Source organism: Bombus vancouverensis, unplaced genomic scaffold, assembly GCF_051014615.1.
Source record: "Bombus vancouverensis nearcticus unplaced genomic scaffold, iyBomVanc1_principal scaffold0027, whole genome shotgun sequence".
Classification (NCBI taxonomy): domain Eukaryota; kingdom Metazoa; phylum Arthropoda; class Insecta; order Hymenoptera; family Apidae; genus Bombus; species Bombus vancouverensis.
The window spans coordinates 123,399-144,034 of NW_027468918.1; the positions used below are offsets into that span (position 1 = coordinate 123,399).

At 36.0% G+C, this 20,636-nt stretch overlaps 1 long non-coding RNA gene and 1 pseudogene across 1 annotated transcript in view; one reads left to right on the forward strand and one right to left on the reverse strand.

Annotated features, from left to right (window-relative positions):
- Nucleotides 1-3,446: 3,446 nt before the first annotated feature.
- LOC143304218 (uncharacterized) overlaps nucleotides 3,447-20,636 on the reverse strand; it is a 47,046-nt gene continuing 29,856 nt past the window's right edge. Inside the window, exon 2 of the long non-coding RNA XR_013060922.1 lies at nucleotides 3,447-4,541. This is a non-coding gene — a long non-coding RNA (uncharacterized LOC143304218). The remainder of the gene's footprint in view (nucleotides 4,542-20,636) is intronic.
- On the forward strand, nucleotides 7,643-8,999 carry LOC143304228 (glutathione S-transferase-like; annotated as a pseudogene).

The window sequence follows — 20,636 nt, forward strand, 5'->3', positions numbered from 1 at the left end:
AATCTTGAAATGCACAGTAACATTTTATACTTTTTACGTTCTAAGGAATTTTCAGGATCGGTTAAAAATTAAATTACAGTAATGGTAATACTCAATATTAATGTCAGACGTGGATACTTCACTGTTTTGTATAATAATTTGTTATCTTGGCATCGATCAAGGTATTTAATATACAAAGCGTACAGATTAATAAGAATTTTAATTAATCCTTCTTCTATAGTATTCACCGTTCTTTTCGAGCTCGTACCATTTCAAATAGACTTTCGAATAGATTTCAAAGATTTGTCTGTTCAAATAAAACGCGATCTTCTTTATTTCCCTATCAGTCGTCCCGTTACTGTTCCGTTGTTTCCAACAGATTGCAGATTCGTTTAAAAAACATTTGTAACGAAAAACAAACCCACTCGCAGAAATGTTATTCAATATCGCATTTATAACTTTCATAGACATCCTCCTCTCATTGCTATCATTGTAAACAGATTGAAACTTCGTTTGCAAACACTCGCGATTAAAAAAAAAAAAAAGAAGAATTAATCTTAAACAATTTTATCTTGTGTTCCATTTATAATTTTCATAATTGTCTTCCCGACGTTGTATCATTTTAAATGGCTTTTTTCTATCCATCTATGTTGCAGCGAGATCAACGGTCCTAATTACTAAATTGCACGATGTGTTCATACAAATTCACTTTTTATGAACGCGATGAAACGAAATGAAACCTAAGTAGAGATTTGTTTTCTCATCAAGTATAACGAGTTTTATACTTTGGATAGATTGCCTCGTTGTGAGAAGGTCTTAATCGTTTATAATTGCGATTAAGTAATTGCAATAAGTCATATTTTTAAGAAACGTTCTCACATGCTGTCACACACTCTAATTAGAAAAGGATCATGAAACATTCGGTTTATGATATTATTTGTTTGTAAATCTTCCTGCTTCCGGAAACTTTTTTAAATATGAAAATATTTATATACAAAATTAAATATTTTTTTCAATATCAACACTTCTTGCGTTTATGTTGTCCTAGTCAGAATTATATTATTTCGTGTATCCTGTTGCTTTTTATATGATAGTCCTCCCGTTGGCCGCGGATTCGTTATCAAGCCTGAGGCCCTCGTCACTAGTGTAACTATCGACAATAAAGGTACCCCACGCGCGACCGGACGATGGAGAACTTCAACGCAGAACCGCTACCTCCCGCGAGCCCTCCCCGGGAGGGCGCCTCGAGCTCGGACTCGAAGATTCAGACTCGACATATATATTATTATATATATTATATATACTATTATATCTATATAATATATGTATTTATATCTAAAAATATACGTACAAATATATCTATTTAAAAAAATAAAGTTGACCGTCATATATCGCCAATAATATCGCGTGCGTATAAAGAAACTAATTACATTTAATTCCTTTTTTACATTTATTTACTTTTTATTATTATTTTTTTCACAACTAATTACATTTAATTATTACATTTACATACATTTAACTATTATTACATACATTTACATACATTTAATTATTATTTTTTTCATAATTATATCTCGTTTGAAATATTTTTCGACATAATTAATTGTTTCAAAAACACATATTCCAGCCTTCTAAATGATTTATTTTGCGTATTATACGAATTATTCCATCTATAAATAAATTGTTCTCTCTACGCACAAACACGCACACAGTCTGTTAATTACACGAGTTAATTGTAACATTTTTCTCGATAAGTTGACAGAGCAAGGAAAATGAGCGACGAACATACCTACAAACTAATCTACTTCAATGCCCGTGGTCGTACCGAACATATACGGTACATATTTGCATATACTGGCATCGAGTATACCGACGAGAGGATCCCCGAAGAACTCTGGCCTGAATACAAGGATTGTAAGCGTGAAGAATCGATTTTTACTTTCATCGTTCAACTCTCAGGTATCTACCATTTACTCAAACTTTTCTGTATATAAAACTTTCGTTTCACGTGCAGGCTAAACTTACTTAAAGTAAAATTTCATACGGAATAAAGTCGAACTTTTCATTAAGTTTTGCTTCCGTAATATCGTGTTTATCGAATACCAACTTAATTCACTTACGATTCTCGAATTTTTGTGTTGCAATCTTTATTGTTTTCAATGAATCGAAGCATTTCGAATATTTTGAGAAAACCGTAAATAGGTGACTTAAAATAGGAATACAAAAATACTTCTACGTTTCTCGTTAATTTAAAAACTTTTTAGGTCTTGTCGGAAAAAAAGGATAAAAAATTGAAATCAGTTCGGAAATGAACAAGAACATAGCTAAAAAGTCGAAAGAACAAAGCAGACATAAAATTCGATCTTCTGTTGCGACATTTCTATCGTAAATGGTATAATAAAAGTTTTACGCAGCATAGTCTTCGATATAATCTTATATGTCGCTTGCAAATAGAGAAACAAAAAATCAACGTAAGTCTGTAAATCAATCCTGTCGGTGTAAAACACAAAATTACGTTCGCAATAGACATTCGATTTATATTCCTTGCATTTCAATTTTCATTACAAGAACCGTGTACATTTTCTAATATTTTTTCCGTGTCTGGTATTATCTTTTATCCTTGATTTTAAAAACTTTAGGTTCTTCCCAACAGTCAAAAACACGCGATACCCTGTCCATCGTAATCGTAAGAAAAGAAAAAAAGGAGAAAGAAGACATTTCTGTATTTCTTTACTAGGCCATGTTGATTAAAACCGAAATGATTTCGATTCATCTATTCACAAGAACGCAACGGCCTCGGAAGCTGTGTTGTGATTTCCTATCGATCGTTTCCCTCTGAACAGTGTTCATATGAGCCATGTTTGTTCTTAGCAATGCCTTATAAAAAGCTGCCTGTGCTGGAGATAGACGGGAAACCGGTAGCGCAGAGTAACGCTGTGGCGCGATACTTGGCGAGGAAGTACGATCTAATGGGAAAGAACGAATGGGATGCGATGATATGCGACGTGCTCGTCGATACTCTTGGAGATTTGAAGCAAGGTGAGTAACTGATGAGATGACTTTGCATTTGTCTCACCACAGAGACAGACGTTCAAGAATTCATTGTGAAAAGACGAGTACAAACAAGATACGTATGTCTTTCCGTTAAGCGAATGTTACAGTTTGTTTGCAAAAGTCAGTTTTTAGATTATAGAATCGTAGATAGAATTTAGAGGATAGAAACTTTTAGTAGTCACTTTTAGTTTAGTAAATTCTTATCGACAATAAGCAGACTACGTTATGATACAACGATTCCAACTGAAGATTTCTATCGACATCACGAATTCGATGGCTTCCAAAAATCGTGTTCTTACACCGCCAACGTAACGTCACGCCAGTCGAATCGAAAAATTATTACTAGACAGAGAAGGTGAACAAAAAACGAGGTAAATAGGCTACCGATTGAATAATATCATAACGATCGTATCTCTGGTTTTTGCTTGTCTTTTATATTTGTTTCAAATGTATAAAATATAATCGTATCGATATCGTCCACGATTAAAGCCATCCATCCGCCATCGACGAGGAACGAACGATTATATTTTATCATTTATGCGAATCCTTCTCTTCTCTTCTTTCTCTATTTACGCCCCTCGCCTTGCTTCGTACCGCCGATGATTCACAATTCGATGCACCTGAACAGCTGGAACGTCGCAGATTTTTCCGTACGATAACAAACGTGTTTTTGATGGCCTGCTTTAAACCGTGACGATCGCCATGACGTGCATCAATTGTCGAATGATGTAGTGCGACGATACTCCTACGCAACTTTTTTTTACGCTGTTTTTTCCTCTATTTTTTCTTCCTGTGTGTTATCACATGATCATGAGATACCTGTATAGAAGATGCAAAGAGTCTGTGAAGAATTTACAGATATTTAAGATTATCATAATGTTTAAGCAAAAGCTAAGACGCAAAATATTGCTCAAGATGTAATTATGTAATATTTACTCAATTTCTAGAAGACTGTTTATATCTTGTTGTTATTCTTGATATGGAGATAAATATAGTATACTTTATTAAGACCTAGATAAAAGACTTTTTTCTCGTTTCTCTTCTCTTACTTAATCACTAAGAGTTATATAACGTTTATTCGATAATTCTGCTTCTCCTGACCTTTCCACAAATGGTTGTTTATATCTCGACATTCTTGGTACTTTTAATCAAATTTTAATAACAGTACTTTACTCGTCAGAAGTAAATAAAAAAGCTCTAAGTAGAAGCAAGGATTTACTTACCTTTCCTTTCTCGAATCTCAGTTAGCAATGTTGTTCCTCTTGAAAGATTTTCCAAGTTTCCAAGACAATTTCCACGCTGGTAACATTGTATATATTTCAAGTATCGTGAACCACAGGAACTTGTTGAGGCAATATTGAAGAAAGCAAAGAGAATGAAGAAATTGTAGGAACTATGAGAGGCTACTCCTTCTTTCACAACTTATTTTCTCTTCGTTTGGGGGGAAAAACACAAATGAACGTAACGGTTGGTTTCAGCTATCTGCTACTATCGCATGGAGGAGAATCCTGAAAAGAAGGAAGCGAGGAAGAATCAACTTTTGAACGAAACAATACCATTTTACTTGACTAAATTCGACCAGATTATTGGCGAAAATGAAGGATATATCATTCCTTCTACCGTAAGATTTTTTATCCAAATTTAATGTTAAAATTTTTAGTCTTTGTGCAAACTGGGCCATGTTGTCCATAAAAAATTATTGAAACTTTGTTGCGACAAGACAGCTTTAATTGTTGAGAGCAGAGTGTATCTTTAAAATTCATTCCTGTTAGTTTATGTACAAATGAATTTGCCAAGATTTTCAGCTTTTAGATAATTATTCATGTATCTTCCTCATCAAGTTTGATAGAAATTATTACTATCGTAATCAAAGCAAAGATTAAGATATGTAAAATCATTTCTCTGGATATGACACTCTTGTTTAATGAGTGATAAATGATACCATTCGAAATATCATATTTATATAATATATAATGATACTTATAAGTGTAATCACTTAAGTACAGATATCTGAATTTTTCTCACTGTCACTGACATAGATACGTATTATCGTTCCTTAGATTACTTGACCAGTTTATTTCTTTCATCACTGTGTTATTATATAATAATAATAAATAGTCACATTAAATTAATTTAGTATGATTATGTTGTTTAATAATACGTGTTTCATTGCAAAATATTTAGTTAAAATGTGTATCGAATCGTTGTAATTCCAAAGATGTCAATTGATGTAATGTAATAATAAAGTATAAAGTATAATAAAGTATAAAGTATAATTTCGTCTGTGGTATAATCTTTCTATTCCATTTTGTTACGTCGCACCGCGAGCAATATGGCAACCAGATGTCACCGGATACTCGCAGCGTATCCTCCATAGTTTCAAGTACCTTCCATAAATCTCATAGATTTCCTAGAAAAGGTCCTTCAAACCAAACAAACGTCTGTTTCCGAAGAATTTCTAAAGACTATTGTCTACCCCGACTGGACAAGGGAAAGTTAGTTTTTCTCACGTATGCTGCAACTTTCCTCCCACTAACCACTTTCTCTCGAGGGCGGTTAAGACCCTTCGTTAACCAATTAACAACGAAGCCACTTCCTTCACTCTCCTAACTAAAATCGTCACCAACAAATCCGATGGTCCCGTGCGCTAGACACACCCATCCTTAGCTTTCCTCCGAGACAGCATCGTCTCCCAAGACAGTTCTGATTTCACATCCTTCGAACGGTCAATATCCTTCCACCGGGTAGGACACACCCACAGATCAGTCACTCATTCATCTCGTACATATTCTCAACGCGAGAATTGATTGTAATTTCAACAAATAAATAAAAAAAAAAAATCTCGTACATACGCACCAGCGTAACTGCCTTCGTTATAAGTTGTTGGAATAAACGGTGAAATATAACTTACTATACTGTGTCATATTCATTTAACCACCTCTTATCTTAACCGAAACAGGGGAACGACTACTTCGCGGCGTCGATTCACCGAATCGTAGCGAGAATTTACGCCTCTCGCTACTGCGACTGCGTCTCTCCGCGAACGGTCGTAACACATTGATCGACAGAAGTACTAAACTCTAATAACATAAATTTATATATTTTCTATTTCCCAGCCACCAGTTTTATAGATTTTTCTATCTTCTGTACTACTTTTATCCCTTTTATTTTTTCTTACATGAGATTATTGTAAATTTAATATCATTTGTTCGCAGTATTTGTTATTTATCTTTCATTGAATTTGAAATTTCGATGAATTTGAAATTGAACGATGTTTATCGAACTAGTTTATGAATACATACATAATCATTAAAGAATCTATAAACCTTACTAGTTTGTTTTTACTAAGTTTTGTTACAGAAAACATGTTCTCATAAATTTTCAACTCTAATTTATGGAAATTTATTAACCTTAAACTATAAAATCATTCAATGAGTCTTTCCGGATGTTTTTATGTAGTCATAATTTCACATATCAGCACAGCTCCACCAATAGGATAAGAGTTACGTGGAAGCAACAGGGGGGAAGAAGAACATATAGAGATCTAAAGGTTATTTTTGTCTCATTCAAGTTTCTGTTAACCGGCTTGGAAATTTCCTGTGCTTGTTTCGACTTTGAAGTCTTAAAAAAAAAATTGTAAGTAAATAGTATATATATAGTATATATATCCTGAGTCAAAGTTTCTCTTTATAAATAATAAACCGTTTAAAAACTATATTTTGTATGTTTTTTCCTTATTCATAATTAAATAATAAATATGAAATACTTCTACAGAAAGCCGACATCCTTCAATTAACCGAACAGCAGATGATTTAAAAATTAGTAGTTGAAAGAAATAAATGTTATTACATGTTCATAATTGATCGATAAATTTAAATATACAATTGGAAAATGTTTCTTCTTTATTGATAACTAAATAATACAGATAAGATACAAGATACTTGTACGAAAAGTCGGCGCGTCGTTCAATTAACGGAACAGCAGAGGATTTGAAAATTAGTAGTTGAAAGAAATAAATGTTATCATATGTTCATAATTGATCGATAAATTTAAGTATGCAATTAGAAAATGTTTCTTATGTTTGGAAGAATATATAATCACTGCTGAATGTTTTGTAGTTACGAAAGTTGCATACAAACATACATTGTACATACGACTAGTAATGGTACTAAATTACTGTTAGAGGGTCTTGGGTGTATAGAACCATATGGTTAAATTAATACTAGAGATAACGAATCGCGCGAATGTAATTAATATTTTGAAATGCGTTGTTTGCATTAATTAATAGTTTTCTTATAAACTTTTTTATAAACAATTTCATTGCTATAGAAAAAAGATATGCTGCCGGTAATATGTCTATCCTACTTAAATAGAAAGTGCAATATTTTGTTATAATATTTGGCGCAAGTTTATACATTATTACATCCAAAAATAATATTCTTTTTATATCTAAGCTATATTAAAATATAAAGATACAAATAGCTATGCGAGTAGTTAGTAGTTGATGCTTTTTACTTAAATTGTCTTATACTTCATAATTTGTAGTAATATAATTCTTGTCATCAATGATTCTTCGTTTTTACTTTGTATATATTATACTTCCAGGAAGATGCCGCTCTATAAATTGACTTACTTCCCAGTTACGGCATTGGCAGAACCAATCCGTTCTTCTTCAGCTATGCTAGTATTCCATTTGAAGATGAACGTATCAAAAAGGACGTCTGGCCAGAAATAAAGCCCTGTAAGCTTAAAATTTAAAGAAGTTCTGTTTCTTAAATCTCATCTTTCCTAATTTAACTAAAGTAGCTAAATAAAGTAGAACACAATTATGCAGAGTATAACAGAGATTATTGTTTACTCTCCATTGCTCTATAAGATATGTGGGAGAACAATAGGTATTGTTAAGGAGACAATGCCCTTTGTTTGCTGATAAATTATCAATAAATTAAATTATATCTTTCCAAAACAGATAACAGGAAGCTAGATATTTAAGAAGCATCATAATCTGTTTGTTCGATAGAATCTTTGATTCTATTAGTTGTATGTTTTTAGTGACTCCTTATGGCCTGCTTCCTATGCTCGTAGCTGATAGAAGGAAGGTTGCTCAGTCTACAGCTATTTGCCGTTACTTAGCCAAACAATATGACTTAACTGGAAAGACTGACTGGGCAAATCTTCATATTGATGCCACTGTTGATACTATTCATGATATTCGTCATAGTGAGTATCCAGTGCTGTTTTGCACAAATCTTATGAGAATCTTGATAACAGATAGTACATATCTGTTCAGGTATTTATTAGTTGAAATCCGATTTAATATTTGATTTAATCGAACGATACACGTATGTCAACAATACAAGACAAAGGATTAAAAAGGATTGTAATTCTATCTTCAGTATTTAACTGAAAACAAATTTTCAGAAATTGCCGCCTTCCACTATGAGGAGGACGAGAAGGTCAAAGCTGCAAAACGCAAGGCTGCTGAAGAGACGCTGCCGTTCATTTTAGAACGTTTGGACCAGCAAGTGAAGGAAAATGACGGCTACTTCTACGATGGTACTCTCTCTTGGGCTGATTTAACATTCGTTGCTCTGCTCGATTATTTGAACTTTATGTACAAGTCTGATCTGATCGAGAATTACGAGAATCTGAAGCTGCTGGAGAAAAAGGTCCTCCTTCTACCCAAGATCAAAAACTGGATTGAGAGACGCCCAATTAGCGAATTCTAATCTTCACGATTGCTTATGGTTTTATAAGCGTTTAAAGATTGCTGTTGTCACGGTGGTCGTGAGAACGCAACGAAAGGATGGTTATGCCTCACATACCTTGGTCAGCAAAATGATGGCTAAGCAGTAATAGAAACCCTATGTGACCGGCATCCAGCGATAGCCCCTCCACAGGAGCCGGGTCCTTGATATAAAAAAGTACCTCTCGAGTCGTTGTAAGAACATTCTTTTCTGTGCTGTTTGACCATTCTGTATTGTTACTCTGTCAGTGTTCAATAAATTTTCTAATAACAATCAAAATTTAAGTACGAATTTCTCACCTTGCGTGCGGAACGTGAAATTACCCCGAATCGACGTGACAAAATTGGCGATCCTGCCAGGATCCATTCATCGCATCAAGAGGAAACTTCAACGGGAACTCTACGGATTCTACAGCGAAGGACCACGGTCACCTCCTTGATCAAAAGAAGGATCTGCAAAGAATCTCGGTAAGCTGGCTTTCGTACATTATCGAAACCGTAAGCCTGAAATACGTTCTGAAGATAGTGACTCTTCTTCCGCCGAAAGTGTCATATTTCTCAGCATGAACCCAACTGACAAGAGTACCGCTAAACAAAACAAACTAATCGCTACCCTGATTGAACAATTTGAAAGCCTAACTCACGAGTTTAGAAGCTTTAGAAACAGCACCGATCAAAACATTAAAAACATAAAAGAATTTGCGGAAACTAGCGATAGAAATCGCTCTAAAGAAATACGCGATCTTGCAAAAACCATGGAAATAAAATACGACACCGAGACTGACCAGTCGCAAATAAACGCCCATTTAGAAACCGCTGCTGATAACGTAACGGATGACGAAACTGACGGACCGAACACGTCACAAAGACCACGAGCCGCATCTAGCCGCGCCGCGATTAAACCAATAAACAACTACAACGAAGATCGAGGGCGCGAGGCAGATAAGGCCATACGAACTGTCGAGACACTACGTGGTCAAGATGACGTAGGCGTTGAAGATTTCATCTTATCGGTCCGCAAAGCAAGAGCTAGGTGCAAGGCAAGTGACAGAGAGCTATTATTAGATCTCATACTGATCGAAAAGATTACCGACAACGCGAAACGAAACATACGATATCTAAAAATCAACTCGTTCGAAGACTTATATTCATGCTTAAGACAACACGTATTAACACCAACAACTATTAGCAACTGTAGGGACAAATTAAAGAATTTAAAACAAGGGGCAACAGAAAGTGTACAATCTTTTGACTCCAGATTCCGACAACAGCTAAACGAATTAAATTATGCAGTCCAAAACGAAAACCGCACACCAACAGAACGACGCGTAGCTATAGATATTGAAGAACGCGAAGCACTTAAAACATATTTGCTCAACTTACGATACGAGATAGGACAGATGGTGGTATCTAGCGATCCAAAGAACCTGAACCTTGCCCAACGACTAGCAGCTGATAGAGAACAATGGTTACGAGAAGCAAATCGTGATGCCAACCGCCCAAAGAATCAATCTCACAACATTACATTAGTATCCAAGCGAACTACTACCGATTCACAGCCACAAACTTCTGCTCAGCTACCTAGCCGACCATTAGACGACCGCATGAAACCGAAGTGTCCAAAGTGTTTACGAATTGGACACACAGCCGAAAAATGCTACTCTCGAAATTTTCCATTTGCCAGCCAAGGAAAGATTCCACCTCGAGTAAACCAAACAACGGAGAACCCAGAGGAAGCTTACCTCGAGTTAACTGCACCACCACCGGAAGATTACTATCAATCGTGCTGCAACGAAGAGACGGAGGAACAGCCAGATTCCTCATCGATACCGGAGCAGGAATCAACCTTATAAAAGAAAAAGCCTCACTAAACGTCCAAACTTCTAACCCAAAAACCTTCCTAATGGGAAGTGACAAACATACCACTAACAAAATTTGCAACTTAACCATGCTCAAGAAAAATCATCAATTCTACGTAGTCCCTAACAACTTTCCCCTAATCGAAAATGGAATAATCGGACTCCCATTCCTTACAAAGTATCAATACAGCTTCACTAACAATAAACTAACCTTGGACGAAATTATATTACCATTCCAGGAAACCGATAGCAAGATAAGACCAGGCGAAACTCTAATCTCAGCCCAATACATCGAAGGAAAGCCCACAACAGTATGTTTCATCAACACTGGTAAGCAAATCTGTCACATTACAAACGAAATAGAGAAACCCGATAAACTAAGCCAAATTAATAAATTCGCACAAATAATACGTACCAAACATATTGATCCAGAACTTCGAGAACCCCTTGAGAAAATCCTCATCAATTACTTAGACGTTTTTAATATGGAAACAGACTCATTACCATGTACCAACTTGACAGAACATACAATCACACTCAAGACAGACAAACCTATAAACATCAAATCTTATAGACAGCCCGAATGTCATAAAAAGGAAATCGAGACTCAAATCAACGACATGTTAGACAAACAAATCATAGAACCATCGGACAGTCCATATAACGCACCAATTTGGGTAGTTCCAAAAAAATTAGATGCATCAGGCAAACAAAAATGGAGAATCGTTATAGATTTTAGAAAATTAAACGAGCAAACAGACCAAGACGCGTATCCTTTACCAAATTCGGACGAAATACTCGAGCACTTAGGCAAAGCTAAATTTTTCTCGGCCCTAGACCTCTCGTCAGGATTTCACCAGATACCTATGGAGCAAAATTCCAAAAAATATACTGCATTCTCAACCCCACAAGGTCACTTCCACTATAATCGCATGCCCTTCGGCCTTAAAAACGCACCGGCGACGTTTCAACGTATGATGGATACCGCGCTACGGGGGTTAATAGGAAATAACTGTTTCGTATACCTGGATGACATTATAATATTCGGGAGCACCATCCAAGAACATAACCGAAATCTAGCCATTATACTAGACAGACTACAAAATTTAGGATTAAAAATACAACCGGACAAATGCGAATTTTTGAAACCGGAATTAGAATACTTAGGACACGTAGTAACAAAGGAAGGAGTAAAGCCTAATCCCAAAAAGATTCAAGCCGTGAAAGACTTTAAAACACCAAAGACCGCGACCCACATAAAGTCATTCTTAGGACTCGTTGGATACTATAGAAAATTTATACGTAATTTTTCTAAAATCGCAAAACCATTGACAGATCTCACAAAAAAGGACACTCCATTCTACTGGACCGATAGACAACAACTTGCATTTGACACACTAAAACAAAAACTCTGCGAAGCCCCTGTACTACAATATCCAGACTTTGACAAAACATTCACATTAACAACAGACGCAAGTAACGAAGGGTTAGGAGCAATACTCTCCCAAGACGGACATCCATGCTGTTATATATCCCGAACTTTGAACCCTCCTGAAAAGAATTATTCCACAACCGAGAAAGAGTTATTAGCAATAGTATGGTCAATCAAAAGACTAAGACAATACCTACTTGGTAGAAAATTTAAAATTCAAAGCGATCATCAAGCCTTGAAATGGTTAAAGAATGTTAAAGACCCCTCATCGAGACTCATGCGATGGCGTTTGAGACTCGAGGAGTACGATTATGAAATCGAATACAAAAAAGGAAAAGAAAATACAGCTGCAGATGCTCTATCCCGATTGTATCCTATCACTAATGAAGAAATCCAACCCAATGTAGAAAACCCGGACTATTATGACGAGTATATAGACTGGAAAATCAATATCACCCCAGCTCCGATAACCCAAAAACCTAACAGACCACACTTTAAACAAATTACAAAGACCGAACTGGGAGACTTTAACGAACAGCATTGGTTGCGTCAATTAACCAAACACTTTATTAAACACCGAACCGGACGCTTACAAATAGGAATAAACGACAATAGCTTCAGCACGTTAGAAAAGGTAAATATTCAACTCATGTTAAGGTTTCTAACAACTAGATTCCCTCAAATTAAATTAATATTTGGACAAGATCCGCCAGTAGACTACGATAACGAACAAAAACAAACGATACTACGCGAAAATCATAACGAATTAGTAGGACACTTAGGTATACACCGCACCGTGAAACGAATACAAGAGCACCATCACTGGACAAACCCAGAACAAGAAGTTACAGAATTCATACAAAACTGCGAAACCTGCCAACGAGAAAAGCTAAATCGTATCAGGGCCAAGGAACAACCTATGATAACTGACACACCGCTTAATCCTAATGACAAAATCGCAATGGACATATTCGGACCTCTCACCAAAACCAAACGGGGCAATCAGTTTATCCTGTCTATCCAAGATCAATTAACCAAATATCTCATCCTCATACCCTTAAAAGACCAAACAGCCAACTCAATCATTAACGAACTTTTGGATCACTATGTGTACATATTTTCCGCACCAAAAAGTATTCTGACGGACATGGGACGAAATTTCGTATGTAAATTGATGGACACATTTGAAAGGGCTTTCAAAATCCGACACATAAAAACCACTTCTTTCCATCCACAATCTAACGGATCCCTTGAACGAACGCATGCCGTAGTAAAGGACCTTATTCGAACTTGTACGACCGACCGACAGAACGACTGGGATGAAAACTTAAAATTAATATGCATGGGATATAATACTTCAGTACACGAGACGACCGGACATACCCCATTCGAACTAACATTTGGACGACAAGCTAACATGCCATCCTCAATATCAACCACTCCTAGCCTAACCAGAGAACAATTGTTTAACCTCTGGAAAAATCGACACAACGCCTATATAGCTAAAGCAAGACGAGTTACCGAATCTAACAAAAAGCGATACCAGAGGGATCAAATGCGAACAATTATTAAAACACAGACGATATTCCGAGTAAAAGATAAAGTATGGGTACATAACGATCACAAAACTAACAAGCTAGACCACGAATGGCTAGGACCTGCAGAAATCCTCTCATCCAATCCACCCACCTATCTTATCGAATATTCCAACGGTCACACGCAAAGAATCCACGGTAACAGGCTAAAACCCTACCTTTCAGGAAGAAGACCATAATATGGATCATCATAACACTCGAGTACATTAGAAGCGATCCAGAAGTAAAACCATTGAATTACGCCAACATATTCCTGGAACACATTGACAATTGCTATCTGTACAACGAACAAATAGATATCACCCTTATAGTAGGCCTTAACGATCCAATTGACCAAGTTAATAGATTACAACGCGTAATAGATTTAATAGACCGTCAATGTAAACCACCTTGCGCTTACATACCAGAAATAAGCAGCCTAAAATTTAAGTACAGAAATCTTCAAAACCTGACTCGGCAACTCAAATTATTATTGCGTTATAAAAGCAAACGCGGATTGCTCAATGTCATAGGCTCAGTATCCAAAACTTTATTCGGAACTCTCGACGAAAACGATTTAGAACTCATTAACAAGAACATCGATACATTATTTGATTCCAACAATAAAATAAAAACAATTCTTAGTAACCAAACCGCACTCATCAAACGCGTGCTAGACAATACCAAAACAAATCAACTTGAAAACTTAGCCAACGATATACACAAGATTGAAAACCACAATGAAAAAAACGAAATATTAGTCTCCCTATTAATTCAAACCGAATCTACCATATCAGAACTCCATATAAACATCGACGAAATTTTTAACACTGTTATGTTAGGGAAACAAGGAATCATAAACCCACAAGTTATAGAACCCGAATAATTCTTAAAAACACTTGACCAAATAACGAGACAAAACTTTATGACTAACCATATCGAACCTTCAGTTCAAAACTTTCAACTAATTATAGATCTAAGCAAACTAAAGGTATGGATAAGAGATAACAAACTTATATATACAATAACTGTGCCGCTTTTGGAAAACGATGAATGGAAAATAACTAAAATTTACCCGATACCTTCCAAACAAAACTCTGTATTCATTGCGCCTGTAATAGAAACGGATTTTTGCCTCTAACCGACTCAGAACAATACACCTTTGTCGATAGTCACTACTTAAACAAATATTGTAAACGAACGGCAATCATCCACATTTGTAAAAGAACTCAACCGAGTCACAATAGAATCAATTCACCTGAATGCAGATCAGAATTAATTACTAATCGACAGACGGTCAAAACTTGCCCGACTGCTGTCTTCAAGCTGGAAGAATTGACGTTCGTACCTTTGCAGACGGAAAACCATTATATTATTATTCCTGCGAAAAATGTACAAATCGACGTGTTATGTAAGACACATAAAATCCTAGAAATTAGACAACCAAGCTTAATTAGCAGTAAAACCGGGTGCATAATCACATACGATCATAATATTATGAAAATAGGAGGATCACATAAAAATATCTCTTACGAAACCAAATTTAAGAATAGCATATACAGCTTCGAAGAAACAGATGTTCCAATATTAGAGAAAATATTAGAAACAGCTCCAAAAGTAACTCACAATTTTAACCAATATAAAGCCAACCTCGACACATTACAAACACAAATCAGTACCCTGCAATTTGAGCGACGCATAAATTCATTGAAGGAATATGGCATATCCACACTACAAATATTAGGAATCATAGCCCTAGGACTAGGAACAATATATGTAATGTACAAATGTAAACTTTTCGAATGTCTACGCCGATCATTTCCTAAAAATGTACGTATCAAAATACTCTGCCCTACCGCTCGCGTAAACAGGATCGATCAAACATCAACAGTACCAAGGACGGTCACCTTCCAAAATATCACCGAAGACGAAGATGAGGGGATCATTCAACTTAGAAGCCCCACCAGAGCCTTACGCTTTAGCGGAGCAAAGCGAAGCTAAGGAGGGGGGAATGTCCCGGTGGTCGTGAGAACGCAACGAAAGGATGGTTATGCCTCACATACCTTGGTCAGCAATATGATGGCTAAGCAGTAATAGAAACCCTATGTGACCGGCATCCAGCGATAGCCCCTCCACAGGAGCCGGGTCCTTGATATAAAAAAGTACCTCTCGAGTCGTTGTAAGAACATTCTTTTCTGTGCTGTTTGACCATTCTGTATTGTTACTCTGTCAGTGTTCAATAAATTTTCTAATAACAATCAAAATTTAAGTACGAATTTCTCACCTTGCGTGCGGAACGTGAAATTACCCCGAATCGACGTGACACGGCCTTAGTGTGTTGAGAGAATGAAGAACGAATCGTGTTGATGGAAGTTTGTATGGAATGTAGTAACTTGTGGATTCTTAGAGTAAGGACAAGTGATTGCTGGTAGAGTTTAAAGTTTAAGGTATTTTAATGAGTGATATTCGATAACAAAAGGACAGACTACGATATCTTCGCACGCCGACTCACACTCCGTGTCCGCTCAACTCGCACTCTGCTTCTCGACTGACTCTCTCTGGCCGTTGTCCCATTCTATTGCCCTTTTCCTAGGCCCACCGCACACGTGTTCTGCAGACGCTCGTGGCCAGGGTCACGTAGGTCTTTTCCACGAAACTATGCACTTGAAAAGACCGATGACACATTGATGGGCCCGACGGCGCCTCGGCTCTCGCGACACTGTTCATAGTTCGTCCGATATTTCCCAGGCCTTTCGTCCACGATACTACAGGAATATACTGATTGCTTTTAACATTCATTAGTTCCAGTTATTACCGATATTTTTGTCATTTAGTTAGGGTTTTCCCTTTAGATTACGTTGTGATAGAGAACTGTTATTTGTGTATTCCTACAGAAACATACGAACTATATAAACTGTTGACACGATGTTGTGCTTTTGTATTATAGAGATAATAATAAAACCATCAAACAATCATTAATTATGTTTTTTATTATATTAATTAAGAATTGAAGATTACCTGCTTGGTGATCTTGATAATATCGTATTTTACAAATGTTGAACAAAAAAAAATGTATGATTATTTTATTCTGTTAGGGAAGTGATACATTTACACTGTACATGAGAGTGTGTGTGTAAGGGTTAGAGGGCGTCAAGGACTCAGTGGAGACAAAAGACTGTTGCCAGATGTTAGAAGAATCTAGGCTAGTCGGTTGGCAACCAGCGTGCGTGCAAGACGTTCTTAGAGAGGAATATAGGTGTATAACTGTTGTATGGGAAATATAGTCAATAATTTGTATTCCCAAATCCTCGAATTTCCTTAACATGGTAGCAGAGCGTGGTTACTAGTTTTGCAAGATATTTAGTGCGTGGTTACGATCTTGCGAGTGAGTTTTCAGTAAAGAAAAAAAACTTTCAGAAAAAAAATATACTTCGAGCACGTAGGAACGCTTGAGTAAGAAAAGAAAAAAAAAGGAATCAATTAAAATGGAGAGATCGGAAATCATGATACCTATATTCGATGGTGAGGATTATGGAATGTGGAAGCAAAGAATCACGATGTTTCTCAAATATAAGGAATGCGAGGTTGTTACAACTAGAATGAAGAACGAAAGAGACGATGAAGACTGGGACAAAAAGGATTTGAAGGCGATTAATATAATTTATAGTGCAATATCGGACAGACAATTGGAGTATGTTAGGGAAGGAAAAACGGCGTATGATATAATAAAAAGGTTCGATGAAATGTACTTGAAAGAGTCGACGGCACTGCAGATCGTATGCAGAAGGAGATTGGAAAACATAAGACTGGAGAACTACAGTGATTCAGCATTATTCTTTAACGATTTCGAAAAATTAATGAATGAATTAAAAAGTGCGGGCGCACAAGTAAGTGAGAGGGAAAAGCTGAATTACATGCTGAATACGTTACCCGAAGAATACAGCTACATAGCGGACATAATAGACGCATTGAAAGAAGAGGATCAAACGGTAGCGTATGTAAAAAATAAAATAGAGGTAGCAGAGAAGAAAAATAAATCCAATCGAGGAGAAAGGCAAACCAACGCCTTTTCTGCAAAAAAGGAAGGATGCTTCAGATGTGGAAGATTAGGACACTTTGCGAGTGAGTGTCAAAATGGCGTCCAAGCGGAAAGCAGTAACGGCTATTGGCATGGGCCAACACGTGGTCGAAACAGAGGAAGAGGGAACAAAGGCAATACGAGCAGAGGACGTGGAAACTTTCATCGTCGATCAACAACCGGCACGGGCGAGCATGGAAACTCAAGAGCAGGCATATGGATAGCAACGGCGCACGCAGCAAACAGCAGTGAGACGAATGAGATAAGTAAGAACGAAATAGTGTGGCTATTAGATAGCGGTTGTACTGATCACATAATTAATAATATAAATTATTTCGATAAATCTATCGACCTAAAAGAACCGGTAAATATATATTTAGGCGATAATAGACCGATAAAAGCGACAAAAGTTGGGAATGTTATAAGTTATTTTGAAGCATTCGGAAAACAAAATGAAATAAATATGAGGAAAGTATTTTACGCGAAAGAAATGTCCGCAAATTTGATTAGTTTAGGTAAACTAACAGACAATAAGAATACGGTTATTTCCAAAGGAAATATTGCGAAAGTAATAGATGAGGATAATAAACGTACAGCTGTAGCGTTCAAAGAAAATGGGACATATAGAATAAAAAGTATATTGAAAGGGAAGAAGCACTTAGTAAACAGCGCCGAACGTAGTGGTATGAGTAAAAAGGAAAGATGGCATAGGATGCTAGGACACGTAAATTTTAAATATTTAGAGATTTTGGGTAAAGAGCAGCTAGTGACTGGCATACCGAATGAATTTGAAAAGGAACTTTTGAAATGTAGGGTGTGTATAGAAAGCAAAATGCATAACTTAAATGTCAAAAATAATCGAACTAAGGCTAGGGAAATAATGGAAATTATTCATACGGACGTATGTGGTCCTTTTAAGACCACCGGATTCAATGGAGAAAAATATTTCATTTCATTTATCGATGATTATAGTAAAATAGCTAGGATCTATTGTATAAAATCAAAAGATGAGGTCTTTGATTCTTTCGTACAGTTCGTAAATGAAGCCGAAAATTTAACGGGCAAGAGGTTAAAAATATTAAGATGCGATAATGGTAAAGAATATTTAAATAATCGAATTTATAAGTTTGCTAGGGATAAAGGTATAAGAATAAATAATTGCCCAACATACGTACATGAATTAAACGGGACAGCGGAAAGGTATAATAGAACAGTGATGGACATGGCGCGTTGCTTGTTAGCGGAAGCGAAAGTACATAAAAGGTACTGGCCGGAAATAGTTTGTACAGCGGCATACTTGAAAAATCGAATATTAGCGAATACTATAGAAAGAAAGACACCTTTCGAAATATTCTTCGGGAGAAAACCAAGTGTTAAAAATCTACATCTATATGGAAGTAAAGTTTTTGTAAGAAGGCCAGAACAAAAAAGAGTTTCCAAATGGGACAAGAAGGCAGATATGGGAATTCTATTAGGATATAGTGAAGTAGGATACAGAGTCTTATTAGGTGGGAAAATAACAATAGCTAGACATGTAGAGGTCATTGAGACAGACACTAAATGTATCGGTTTTGAGGAAAATTCATTAGAGGCAGATAGAAATGATAGCGAAGATAACTATTCATTGGATGGTATGGATAAGGAAGAGTTAGAAGGTAGGAAAGATGAAAATAATAGTAGTATTGAAAGATCAAACACTCCTAGGAAATCTACAGGTATTAAGAAAACTCCAGTAAGGTATCCAGAAAAGGAAAATATTTGCGAGATTCATGCAAATTATTGTAAAGTAGATATCCCTCGTACATTTGAGGAGGCGATTGGTTGCGAAAATAATGAAGTTTGGAAACAGGCTATGGATAAGGAAATAGAATGTCTCTATAAGAATAAAACTTGGAAATTGGTAGAAAGGGTAAAAGGCAAAGAAGTATTAGATGTAAAATGGGTTTACACGAAAAAATCAGAGGACAGGTATAAGGCTAGATTAGTGGTAAGGGGATTTCAACAAAGAAACGTAGCCGATGACATATATTCTCCAGTGGCGAGTAATCAGACCTTTAAGATATTGCTATCATATTGTTGTCAAAATGGATTAATAATTGAGCAAATGGATGTAGAAACTGCCTTTTTAAATGGTGAAGTAACCTCGGAGGTATATGTAAATCAACCAAAGGGATATGCGGACGGAACGAATAGAGTCCGAGGGACTGGTATGAGTGTTTTGATAAGTATGTGACGAGATTAGGTTTTAAAAAGAACAATATAGAGCTGTGCCTATATACTTATGGAGAGGGAGAAAATGTTGTTTATTTGTTAATATACGTAGACGATTTGTTGATTTGTAGTAAAAACAAAGGGAAGATACAAAGTGTAAAAAAAATTATTAACTGATAAATTTGAAATGAAAGATTTAGGTGAAGTAAAAGAATATCTTGGAATAAATATAGAGTATGATTATTTAAAAAAATGAAATGAGATTAAGCCAAAAGAAATACATAGAATCATTAGCAAACAAATATAAATTACATAACAGCAAATTGTACTGTACACCTATGGAGACCAACTTAAAAATTGAAAAAGCTGAGATAAATAGAGAGGACATTGGTTACAAGAATTTAATTGGCGCATTGCTGTATATTAGTGTAAATACCAGACCCGATATAAGTTATAGTGTGAATTATCTGAGTAGATTTCAAGATTGTTGTAACGAGACACATTTTAAATATGCCTTGCGAATATTGAAATATTTGTACCGGACTAGAGATTTAGGGCTACATTATAAAAGAAATGAAAAATGCGAAACGATAGATTGTTATGTGGACGCTGATTGGGCAGGAGATCATATAGATAGGAAATCGACTTCTGGGTATGTAATTAGATTGTATGGAAATGTAATTGGATGGAAGTCTAAAAAACA